The sequence below is a fragment of the Euprymna scolopes genome, chromosome 12 (genome assembly GCF_053919585.1).
Source record: "Euprymna scolopes isolate OS-2025 chromosome 12, ASM5391958v1, whole genome shotgun sequence".
Taxonomy (NCBI): Eukaryota; Metazoa; Mollusca; class Cephalopoda; order Sepiida; family Sepiolidae; genus Euprymna; species Euprymna scolopes.
This window is the reverse complement of record NC_136493.1, coordinates 38,708,573-38,722,439: the sequence shown is the minus strand read 5'-3', so window position 1 is coordinate 38,722,439 and position 13,867 is coordinate 38,708,573. Positions and strand designations below refer to the sequence as shown.

Genomic DNA, 13,867 nt, shown 5'->3' with positions numbered 1-13,867 from the left:
ACAGGCGAAGAAAACCAGAAGATGGAGGCCAGACTGGTACAATAAGGATGAAGAGAAATGGTCGGTATGTTAATCAAGAAATAACAAACCAGTGGATTGTTCCGTACAACAAGGTCCTCCTTCAGCAGTTCAACGCTCACATTAACGTAGAAATTTGCAGCTCGATCCAAAGCATCAAATATGTCCTCAAATACGTGAATAAAGGATGTGATCAAGCAGTGTTTGAACTACAAAGAACTGATGGAGCAGCTAACCAACAAGGCCAAGTACAAAGTCACATTGTGGATGAGATCCAGCAGTTCCAGAATGCAAGGTATGTCGGCAGTTCAGAGGCAGCCTGGAGGATATTGGAACATCCCATCCATGAACATTTCCCCCCAATTGTACAACTTTCTGTTCATCTTGAAAATGGGCAGCGTGTCATGTTCTCAGCTGATACTGCTCTGGAACGAGCCCAAGGTCCACCGCCTGCCACAACTTTGACAGCATTTTTTCAACTCTGCCATGAGGATGACTTTGCAAGGGGTCTCAAATACGTAGAAGTCCCTGAGTTTTACACTTGGAACAAATCGACAAAGAAATGGATGAGAAGAATGCGTGGGGTACAAGTTGAAGGTACTGAAAATGATGATGTATGGAAGGCACCATGCATTGGGAGAATCTACACGATTAGTCCAAAAGCAGGGGAGTGTTATTTCTTACGCCTGTTGCTCAATGAGGTTGCTGGTCCAACTTCATTTCAAAATTTGCGAGCATACAATGGTCAGGTGTTTGAAACATACAGAGCAGCGTGCCTTGCTCGAGGCCTTCTAGAAAATGACCATCACTTGCATCAAGCAGTAGGAGAGGCAAGTGCCACTCAATCACCTTCAAATTTGCGAAGCCTATTTGTGATAATTTTAACAGCCTGTGAGCCAAGAAATCCTCTTGAGATCTGGATGGCTTTTCGTCATGTAATATCTGAAGACATTCTTCACAGATACAGGCAAGAAGTTAACAATCCAGAAGCAGATTTTAATGAGGACATCTACAATAAAACTCTTTGTCTAATTGAAGAAAAAGTTCTCCTTATGTGCGGTCAACCATTGGCAAGCTATGGACTACCTGCACCAACGCAAGGGAGAGATGAAAGACTCGCGAGAGAGTATCAACGTGAAGTTACTTATAATCTTGAAGAACTTTCCCTACAAGCAGAAAATATGCAAGAAAAAACTGACCGATTCTCAAAGAGAAGTTTACAATTCATTCATGGCAATGTTGGAAGCACAAGGTGAAATGAACAAAAACATGATGTTTCTTGATGCTCCAGGTGGTACGGGCAAGACTTTTGTAATCAATTTGATCCTTGCAAAGATTAGATCCATGAGAAAGATTGTGCTTGCAACAGCATTCAGTGGCATTGCTGCTACTCTACTACAAGGTGGCCACACTCTTCACAGCACTTTTAAAGTACCCTTGGATACTCATCGAATGGGTCAGCCAGTTTGCAAAATTACTGGTAACTCAGCCTTGGCAAATGTAATTAGAGACACCTCTGCAATCATTGTAGACGAAGCCCCAATGACGCACAAGAGTGCTTATGAAGCAATTGACCGAACACTGCAAGACATCACAGGAAACAAGAATCCCATGGGTGGCATTCCAACCTTATTTTGCGGTGATTTCCGTCAAATCCTCCCAGTGGTTAAAAATGGCACAAGGGCTAACATTGTCAATGCAAGTTTGAAACAATCCTATCTCTGGAGGCACGTTATAGTGAAGAGACTGACTACTAATATGAGAGCCTATATCTCTGATAACACAGCTGCAGCAGACTTCTCAAAATTGCTTCTCCAAATCGGTAATGGTCAGTTTCCTATCACTTCTTCACCTGACACAATTAAGATTCCAACTGCGCTTGGTAAATGTGTCGGTAATCAGAAGCAACTGAAAGACAAAGTGTACCCAGACCTGCAAAACAATGGAAAATCACCAGATTGGCTTGCTGAGAGGGCTATTATTTCGCCATTAAACAGCAATGTGAATCATTTGAACAATTCAATAATGGATGAATTTCCAGGAGACACAAAGCAATACAAGTCAGTTGATTCAGCTACTAATGAATATGAAGCTGTTCACTACCCTGTGGAGTTTTTAAACTCTTTGGAGATATCTGGAATGCCTCCACACATTTTAAATCTCAAAATTGGATCGCCAATCATGATTCTTCGATCCTTGGAACCGCCAAAAATAACAAACGGAACCAGATGTGTTATCACCAGATTGCACACCAATGTACTTGAGGCCACCATTTCCTGTGGTCCCTACAAAGGCGAAACCGTTCTACTGCCAAGGATCCCCTTAGTTCCATCGGACTCAGTACTTCCATTTAAATTCCGGAGACTCCAATTTCCTGTGAAGGTGTGTTTTGCAATGAGCATAAACAAAAGTCAAGGTCAGACATTTAACACCATTGGCGTAGACTTGACATCAGACTGCTTCAGTCACGGTATGTTCTACGTCTCCATCAGCCGGACAGGAAGTTCAGAAAAACTCTACATTCTGGCTCCAAATCAAAGCAGCAGAAATGTAGTTTACCCTGAGGCTCTTTAGTGAAAAGTTCGAGAAATGGATATGAGGAAAAACTGACATGATCTGATTGTGGTAAGTTTTTAGTATTGAATGTGCAAGATAAAATTTAAGCAAGAGTTGAAAATGACTTCAATGAAAAATTTACTATGTAACATCAAGTAACCTTCCTTTTTGATGAAAATGTTTTGTGAAGTTCCTGATTGAATTTCAGTCACTACAAGAGGTAGTTAAAATGTTAATCACCTTATGCAATCGTTGCTCTTACAACATCAACTTACTGGAAAGGTGCCCACAGATTTTGGTACCCGAGTGCGCAACAAAGCTCCGTGCGAAGCACGGGTATCTTTGCTAGTATATATATATATATATATATATATATATATATATATATATATATATATATATATATATATATATATACTTTTATTTGTAATATTCTGAATTATACTGGGTTTATATAATTCAGTAATCGTTCATATACCAATAAATTTGAAGCCAAAAAGAGATGACTTAAACTGTAATCTACAAAATAATCATATTTCATAATTGAGCATTAATATATTGTTTTAACAAAAACCAAGACTTGAAAGAATGGGTTGATAGCAACAAAAAATGTATTTCATTGTTAGTAACAATGAAATACATTTTTTGTTGCTATCAACCCATTCTTTGAAATCTTGTGTTTTTTTGTTAAAACAATATATATAATTATTTACTATGCCTAGACACTGGTGTTTCATTTTTTTCGGAATCATCAGTGCAGGGTGTCACAACTAACACTGGTCGAGAGATTCGGACCCGGCGACGAAGTCATCTCTGACTCCATTAGCAAGGACCAAACCCATTCGGTCACCATTAACCAGAATAAATATTGTTGAAATTTAAACATTTATTTTTAAAAGTTTTTAACGTCAATCAGAGTGATCTAATCATTATATAATGATGAGCACATGCAAGCTAAATTGACCGACTTTATTACAGCTGTTATCTAATCATTATATGATGATATATATATATATATATATATATATATATATAATATATTGTGTACAGAAAGTTGTTAGTTGAGACAGATCATTGGTACCGTCGGTTTCAAGCCCGATAATAAAGCCCGTTTAAGGTATCCTTATCAAGCTCTCTTCAGCCAATATTCGAGACGAATATTGGCTGAAAAGAGCTTGATAAGGATACCTTAAACGGGCCTTATTATCGGGCTTGAAACCGACGGTACCAATGATCTGTCTTAACTAACAACTTTCTGTACACAAAATATAAGTACGCTCTTAAAATTGGGATTTTCCTTTTAATTGAGAACTCTGCTGGAATTCTTTTTCCAAAAAAAAACTAATCATATATATATATATATATCATCAACAACTTTATACCTACACCCAACGATATTGGTAACATAAATAGATAAATAAATATCGTTGTTTTTCATAAAAGGTTCTGTTTTCCGTTTTGTCTGGCTATTCATACCAAGACAAGCTCTTATAACTACCGTTAATGCGTGAAATTTAAAAATGGAAAAACTGATAGATTTCGTTACACTTTAACTAAGGGAAGTAACTTGCTTTACTTTGTAATAGTTGCTTCCCTTACATGGGTAACTAGAGAACTACACTATAATTGTCATGGCGTAAAGTAAATGAAAGAGGCTTGCCTTTTTTCTGTTGTTCTTGGCCTTCGGGCTGGGATCAAAGTGTCGTATTTTTTCCGGCAGATACTGCAAGCACAGACCATATGTGGGGGCAGCCCCACATATAAGACCTTGGTCAATGTAGGGGCAATTGTCACTAGCCAGCTCCCTTACTCCCCGGGGAGTTGGTCCCCATTTCCCCTTCACTCCTCACATTAAAAATCGGCCCTGTGCCTAATTTGCTCGGTGGGGGAGCAAATAAATACCTTTTTTCTGTTTTTCTTGGCCTTCGGGCCGGGATCAAAGTGTAGTATCTGTTCTGCAAATGCTGCACTTAAGATAATTTGTACCAGTCAATGGAGGGGAAACCTTCTATACTGGGACAATTATTATATTTGGTAACCAGAGTGCCCCCTTTTTGCCTACTTTTAGGGGAGCTGGGTTTTACCCCAAATTAAAAACGGCTTTGTGCCTAATGTGCTTTGGTGGGGAAGCAAATAAATACATTACAGTAAAGTAAATGAGATTTATTGACGCAACAGTGATGCTGGAAAAATACCGTCTTCTCTTAGTTTAAGGTGGTAGGATTAACCGTAACATTTGATTGTGATTTTTAATATAACTATAAGTGTGATGTCATTTTATAAATGTATAGTTATAGTAAAGTAAAACATTTATGGAACGCGTTATAACGAGATTGTTTCCCCTTTGATTACAGCTTGTTCATCTTCGAATCCAAGATAAATAAATTATTTTTCTAAGAGTAAAGTGTGCCACCTGTCTTGAATTCTAAATTTCATCTATTTCTGTCCTCACGGATGAGAAATCTTTCTACACTGAGGCAATTTTAATTTGGTCTTAATTCAGAGTATCCTCTTTAGGGATCTAGATTTTCCCCAGATTAAAAGTCGGCCTTATGACTGATTCTGCCCTCGTATGGAGCCAAGTAAATATGAACAAATACCTGTCATGAAACGTTTTACTAGTAATAAAATTTTGCCATATTTTATTCATCATTTTCAATCCTCTCATGATATTCTTGACAAAAACATGGCTCTAAACAGAGATAAATTTGAACTACTACAATACGGTAATAAAGACCTTCAAGGAAAAATCTGTATACTGGTGTGGCCAACAAGAAATAACATCAAAGGAAGTAGTGAAGGATCTAGGGGTTTATATGAACAAAGATACCACCTTCACGCAACATATGGACGGCACTACAACAGTCAAAGGACAACTCACAGAATGGATACTGAGAACCTTCAGGATTAGGAACAGAAAGTGCATGCTTACACTATGGAAATCTTTTGTTCTCCCAAGGCTGGAATACTGCTGTCAACTATGGTCTCCACAAAATGTAATAGAAATCTGCAAAATAGAAGCACCCCAGAGAACATTCATCAGCAAAATATGGGGAGTAGACTAAATTAATTACTGGGAGAGGCTGAAGGAACTGAAACTGTATTCACTACAACACTGAAGAGAACGATATTTTATCATCTACATGTGGAAAATCTTGGAAGAAAGAGTCACAAACAACAAAAGTAGAAAGAACTCACCAGCGGTGAGGAAGGCTGTGCTATATAAAAACCAGACCTGGGATTACACAGAAGATCAAGTCCCTCATCCACCACAGCTTCACCTACAGTGGTACAAGAACATTCAACTGTATTCCAGCCGCAATGAAAAATATAAGGAGAATGTCCCCCGATACTTTCATAAAACAACTGGACATCTGGCTGGAAAAGATACCTGGCCAGTCGCCAACACCAGGCTACCCTAGTCCCAACCTCAATCATCTAGTGGACTGGACCTGTGTATGAAGTGGACAGTCTGAGTGCAGGGGAGCTCCAGCTCAGCTGGGTCAATAACCGACGGAATAATACAAACTACATTCAACTGACAATCTATCCATCTAATTTAATTTAGCCCTGATAACTAATGATGTATTAATAAATGAAAAAAAATAAGATCATTTGGTAATTTTTATCTCATTTTATGGTTTGTATCAGATTGTCCCAAAAGTTTTGCTGGTTTATAGAAAGACGTATTTTAAACCCTTGGAATTTATTTTACGCATATTCTTATTACTTAAACATATGACCATGATTAATTTATAACTTTTTCTTTCAGATTATTAAAGCATATTCTTGCCCGTGTTGAACCGAAAACGGCCTTTTTTAGTCGATAGAAAGAAATTTATCTTCCATCATAACATCCATCCTCAAACAACACTACAGATCAACGATATTCTAGGAGAATTTGTATGAAAAATCTTGCCTTATCCGGCATAATCTCCTGGCTTAGCTCCATCGGATTATTACTTAGTCCTAAGATTACAAAACCACTTAGATGGCCTTCGCTAACACCATGAGAAGAGATTGAACATGAGTTGGATTCATATTTCATATAAAAACCTTTTCTTATATTTCGCTTTATGCATAGTGTTATTACTTAAACATATCATCTTGATTAATTCATAAGGTTTTCTTTCCGATTATTAAAGCATCATTCATATTTTTATGCAATATTTTCACCCATGTTGATCCAAAAAACCAATCTTCTGTGGTCAACAGAAAAAGTCATTTTCCATTTTAATAATGCTTATACTTACACAGCACTTATCGTCAAATATCTCCCATAAGTTGGATGGGAAATCTTGCAAAGTTCTGCATATACTCCTGGCCTATTTCACTTGAATCCTAACTTATTTCGAGAATGGCAAAACCATTTAGACACCATAAGAGGATATAGAACACAAGATTCATATTTCACATCAAAACCTAAAGAATTTTACAAGCGAGTAATTTCAGGCAAACTAATGAGCACATATCTAAGGTAATGGCCGAAATCCTACAGGAAGACCTTCGGTCTGTAGTGGAATAGGGTCAAAAATTGATGGTATCGTTCAATGCTGCCAAGATAAAGCTCGTTTCCTTTAATAATTACATGAAACCAACCACCAACAGCTATGGCTAAAGATACATTACCTAAAAGTACTTTGTTCAAACTCCTCGCCTTAACGTTCACAGGGAACATGAGTTGGAATAGATACATCAAGATCATTGCCAAGGTTGCCTCTCTTTACCATGCTAGAAAGTTACTTACGCCTGAAAGTATCCTATACCTCTACAAGGCCACCATTCGTCCATGTAAGGAGTACTGATGTCACATGTGGGCTGGTGCATCTGCTACTAGTCTCTCGCTCCTGGACAGGGTTCAGAAGAGGGTCCCCAACCTGATAGGTCCTGAACTGTCATCTAAGCTACAGCCCCTGTCTCATCGACGAAATGTTGCATCCCTCTGCATGTTTTACAAGTATTTTAATGGTGGATGTTCTGATGAACTACAAGCACTTGTATCCCCTCGACATAAATACTCCCAACAAACCTGACAAGCAGCGAAGTTCCCCCTCCTACACAGTAGAGATCCCTAAATGTAAGAAAGCCTTCTACTCTAATAGTTTCTTCCCCAGAACTGCTAGACTTTGAAATTCTCTTCCGGGTTCCTGCTCCCTCAACTGTACTGATATGCAGAAGTTTAAGTGTAATGTGAACAGACATCTTCCCAACATAGTACCCAAAGTGGCAATGTGTCTTGTTTGGGGTGAAAATGTAATAACAAAAATAAAGTCAATTTCTATAAGCCGTTCAACACATATCAGCATGTAAAATGGCCACTAAACTACTACTACTACTAATAATAATAATAATAATAATAATAATAATAATAAGTCTGATTGTCTGTCTATCTGTCGGTCTGTCTTTTCCACTTGAAAACTACTGAACCGATCTGGCTGAAATTTTGAATTGACCTTTGTTATGATAAGGTGCGATGAACCAAGTATTATGGTATCCGTTTGATGCACAGTCAGGGATTAATAGAGACTAGCAGAACCTATGAAAATTCAACAGGGAACTAATTAATATGTAATATATTGATGTTGGCATTCTGTAGATGTTCAGCATAAATGGAGACGCTCTGATATTATTGTAGCTCTTTTTCAAAAGTATTTATCTAAGCTAGTAGGGACGCCCGGCATAGCCTGATGGTAGAATACACTTAAATCTACTATTTGAATTCTTGCAGATTTCGTATATATTATTATAGAGTTAATGCTCTATCGATTCTTATTTATTATAAAGTTGCGATTTCAGAAATAAAAAATATATCCATATGATTTGGTGCATAAGCCAGAATCGAAACCAAAAATAAAACTTGTGAAAAAATATATGTATATAAAGTAGCGTCCAAAACTAAGGGACAAAATTTTAAAACCTAATATTTGTTAGAAATAACAACTGTGAAAAGCTGAAATTTCGACAACTGGTAGTCGTTATCATCCATAGTAACATCCTAAAATTTGAATCATTTGCAAAGGATAGAAAAAGAATTATAACCTACACACCACATCATGCAAAAAAAAAAAATACACACACACACTATCAACTTACCCACAGTAGAATTTTCACGGTCCCTTGTTCTATCATTGTTGCTAAGCGACGACATGGGGAAAATGGCGTTACCGATGATAGATAAATTAAAATAACGGTTTCGATTATCGGTAATTATCGGGGGTAATCTGAGACAAAATTTTACTAAGATCACTCCCAGACTTATACACTAAAGTTCTGTAAATTTTAAAGAAAATCTGTTCAGCCGTTTTGGAGTATATAAGGAACGAACTCCCACATACAGACAAAATTTAACTAAGATCACTCCCACACTTATACACTAAAGTTCTGTAAATTTTAAAGAAAATCTGTTCAGCCGTTTTGGAGTATATAAGGAACGAACTCCCACATACAGACAAAATTTAACTAAAATCACTCCCAGACTTATACAATAAAGTTATGTAAATTTTAAAGAAAATCTGTTCAGCCGTTTTGGAGTATATAAGGAACGAACTCCCACATACAGACAAAATTTAACTAAAATCACTCCCAGACTTATACAATAAAGTTATGTAAATTTTAAAGAAAATCTGTTCAGCCGTTTTGGAGTATATAAGGAACGAACTCTCACATACAGACAAAGTTGCATTTATATAATTGTAGAGATAGATGTGCATCTAAAACATGGTTTCAGACATTTTGTCTGCTTATTCAAAATTTTAAATTCTCTTAATTTATACTTCCGAAAGGAGATAACTTGAGAACAAAAACCGACGGAAAACAGAAGACATTTAATCAACTTCTTCTTTCCAAATCACTGACTAATGAACAAAGGTAAAATTAATAATCACTGTTTAATTATATAGTGTCAGTCTATTTTATTTATGCATCCATTAGCTGGCCCATGTAACTCGAGGCCATCAAGTTGATATTGACTAACCTCTCAGCAGTTTCCATTTCATGTTATTCTCAAAACTAAATTATATACTAGTTGATCTACCCGTTCGATATATAACATGTACATACACATAAAATAATAACATACATCAATATACACTGATGTTTTGTAGCTTATATAGTTGCTGCTGCTTTGTTTAATGTCAGTTTTTATTAGGTTTATGTATTTTTATTTTATAAGATTTAAGGCTTATGTGTAGAAAAAGAAAGGAAACTCTTCAGCACAACATTCACAGGCAACATGAACTGGAACAAATACACTGAAGACATTGCAAAGTTTGCTGCAAAGAAGGTGAGTTCCCTCTATTGTGTTAGAAAATTACTCGCACCTGGGAGTATCCTTCATCTCTACAAAGCCACCATTCGCACATGCATGTAATATTGTTGCCATATATGGGCTGGTGCATCTACTCCTTGTCTCACCCTCTTGGACAGGGTTCAAAAATGAGTTTCCGATCCCATAGGTCTCGCACTGTCAACTAATCTCCAACATCTGTCCCATCGCCGTAATGTTGCATCCCTGTGCTTGTTTTATAAGTAATTTAATGGAATGTACTCTTATGATCTCATCACACTTGTACCCCTTTGGCGTAGAGGTCCTTAGTTGCTAGACTTTGAAATTCCCTCCCTGTTACCTGCTCTCTTACCTATACTGACATGCAGAAGTTTAAATGTAATATAACCTGATAATCTTGCTCATCCCCCTTAAATATTTTTCAAAATTGTAGTTTATTACGTTCAAGTGGCAATCATTGAATCCTCTGGACGTACATACCTGTGGCGGCTGCCTACACTAGCGACCAAAAATTTGGGACAGTTTAGTTTGGTTTTTTTTCCATTTCTCCAGAACATTCGGGAGGATTACAACTAAACTTACACACATTTAATATATCTTTTATGTTGATACACTGTATTAATCACACTTCATTATAAAGGATATAAAAAAGTTATGAGCATTTCAATTTTTTTTTTTTTTAATTAAAGTGGCCAAAACCGTGGGACAAAGAAATAAATATAAAAATAATAACATTGAAACATCAAAATATCAAAATTGGTGGATATACATTTGAACAAGCCTTTATTTTCTATAACTGCAGCACACCTTCAACTGCAAGATTGACTGAGATGGCGACATTCATCATGTAAAACTTTCGACCATTCTTCTTTAAGTTTTAGCCACAAATCTTCAGTATTGATAGAGTTTCTTGCACGCACATGGTTCCCCAGAGTAGACCATCCTAGGTTTTACTCGTAGGTTTTCGATCGGGTTGAGGTTCGGACTTTGAGGAGGCCAATCCATGAAAAAAATATAGATACATACAAGAAATATATCATCCATCCAATTAAAAAGCCCTCTTTTTTTCTTCATTGATTGGTCTGCATCATCATTCTTATACTAATATGGGTGTACCTCAGGGGTCGATCCTTTGACCTTCATTATTCCTCATATTCATAAATGACCATCCTGATAAAATTGTTTGTGAGATGGGTATATATGCTGATGACATACGCTCTATAACAGATAGGATAGGAAAACAAATGAACATATATCTAAGGAAATGGCAGAAACACTAGAGGAAGACCTTCAATCTGAAATGGAATGGCGTCAAAAATGAATGGTCACATTCAATGCTGCAAAGACTAAGCACGTTTCCTTCAATAATCACAAGAAACCTTCTCAACCACCAACAGCTATGGCTAAAGATACATTACCTGAAAGTACTTCTTTTAAACTCCCCGGCTTAACATTCACTGGGAACATGAGTTGGAATAGATACATTGAGAACACTGCCAAGGTTGCTGTGAAGAAGGTGGGCTCTCTCTACCATGCTAGAAACTTTCTCATGCCTGAAAGTATCCTGCACCTCTACAAGGCCACCATTCGTCCATGTATGGAGTATTGTTGTCACATTTGGGCTGGTGCATCTGCTACTAGTATCTCACTCCTGGACAAGGTTCAAAAGAGAGTCGCCAACCTGCTAGGTCCTGAACTGTCATCTAAGCTTCAACCTCTGTCCCATCGACAAAATGTTGCATGCTTCCACCTGTTTTACAAGAATTTCAATGGTGGATGCTCTGATGAACCACGAGCCCTTGTACCCCCTCAATGTAAATACCCCCGACAAACCCGAAAAGAAGCAAAGTCTTACCCCTATACAGTAGAGATCCCGAGATGTAAGAAAGCCTTCTACTCTAATAGTTTGTTTCCCAGAACTGCTAGACTTTGGAACTCCCTTCCGGGTTCCTGCTTCCCTAACTGTACTGACATGCAGAAGTTCAAGTGTAATGTGAACAAACATCTTGCTGCTCAACTCCCTACTACAGTTAAACTTTACTGCAAAATACTGTAGAGTATTCTTCAATCCTCAGTTTAACTGCAGTCCACTTCATTGACAGAACCAGCTGGTTGTCTCTTCATAGTAGCAGTGGTGATGTGTAAAGCAAAATTTCTCTCTCACTTAGTCAAACCCTGCATAGAGTATTGTTGTCATATTTCATCGGGTGAATCGTTGCCCCGTTTAAGGGTCCGTGATGACGCAATGTATATATATAATTTGATTGGCCCCCCACTACAATTCGAACCATGTTGAAATAACAACATTATTATTCAGAGAATCATTCTAAACATGGTAAATGAAGGATGTTTTGTAACTATTCTGTACTTTCACCTAACAATTTGATAAACAAAAGATATTTTAAATATTGAATTTTACTTGAAAATCGTATGTAAACAATAGCTCTGTCTGTATTTTGCGTAAGTGCCAGATCTATTATTATTATTTTTTTTATTATATTTTTACCCCAAACAAGGCACAATGCTACTTTGATGTAGGGGGCTACTATCAGGGACATAAGCTACAGGAGTACTATGTAGGGACATGTATATGTATATATATGTATGTATGTGTATATATGCATATATATGTATATATATATATATGTATGTATGTATATATATGTATGTATGTATATGTATGCATATATATATGTATATATATATGCATGTATATATATGTATGTATATATGTATATATATGTATATATATGTATATGTATGTATATATATATATGTATGCATATATGCATATATATGTATATGTATGTATATATGTATGCATATATGCATATATATGTATATATATATGTATATGTGTATATATGTGTATATATATGTATATATATGTATATATATGCATATATATATGTGTATATATATGTATATATATGTGTACATATATATATGTATATGTATATATATGTGTATATATATGTATATATATATGTATGTATATGCATATGTATATATAAATATATGTATATGCATATATGTATATATATGTGTGTATATATATATAAATATATGTATATATATATGTATATATATAAATATATGTATATATACATATGTACATATATGTGTATATATATAAATATATGTATGCATGTATATGTATACATATATAAATATATATATATATATGTATGCATATATATGTATACATATATAAATATATATATATATATGTACATATATGTATGTATGTATGTATGTATATATATATATATATACATATATAAATTATGTGTATATATAAATATATATATATATATATATATATATATATATATATATATATATATATATATATATATATACTTATTTACTATAATAATTACTAAATATCTACAGACACTACTGTTTAATCCTTTTGGGAATCATCAGTGCAGGGTGTCATGATCAACTACGGTCGATAGATCTGAACCCGGCAATAGAAGCCATCTCTGGCTTCATTAGCAAGGACCCAATCCATTCGGCCACCGTTAACCACGAGAAATACTGTTGAAATTTAAACATTTATTTTTAAATGTTTTTTTTCTAACGTCTGTCAGAGTGGTCTAATCATTATATGACGATCTGCTGTGCATAAGAGCTAAATTGACCGACTTTATTTTAGCTGAAAGTGCTCAACGATAAGAAATGAGTTTCTTAAAACATTTATTTTATTAACATTATTTAAAAATGTTCTTTAATAAAGTTCAAAATTCTGCTGCCCTGACAGCATTTTTTATAAATAAAATAGTTATTTAAATTACTTTTTTGTTTAAAAATAGTTATTTAAAAAGTTTATTCTATAAAATTCTGTATTGTTTAAAAATAAAATACTTATTAACTACAGAAATTGTTTAACATTAAGTGAAAAAAAACCCCAGTCTAATCCTTTTTAATGTCCCTTCCTCCAGTCATGTAAGAATTACAGCCCCCTTTTCTCGCTTAAATTAAACAGCATTTTTTTTTCTTCTT

At 35.5% G+C, this 13,867-nt stretch overlaps 1 protein-coding gene across 2 annotated transcripts in view; it reads left to right on the top strand.

Annotated features, from left to right (window-relative positions):
- Nucleotides 1–13,867, top strand: part of LOC145291252 (uncharacterized) — a 207,057-nt gene that overhangs the window by 92,190 nt on the left and 101,000 nt on the right. The window lies entirely within an intron of this gene.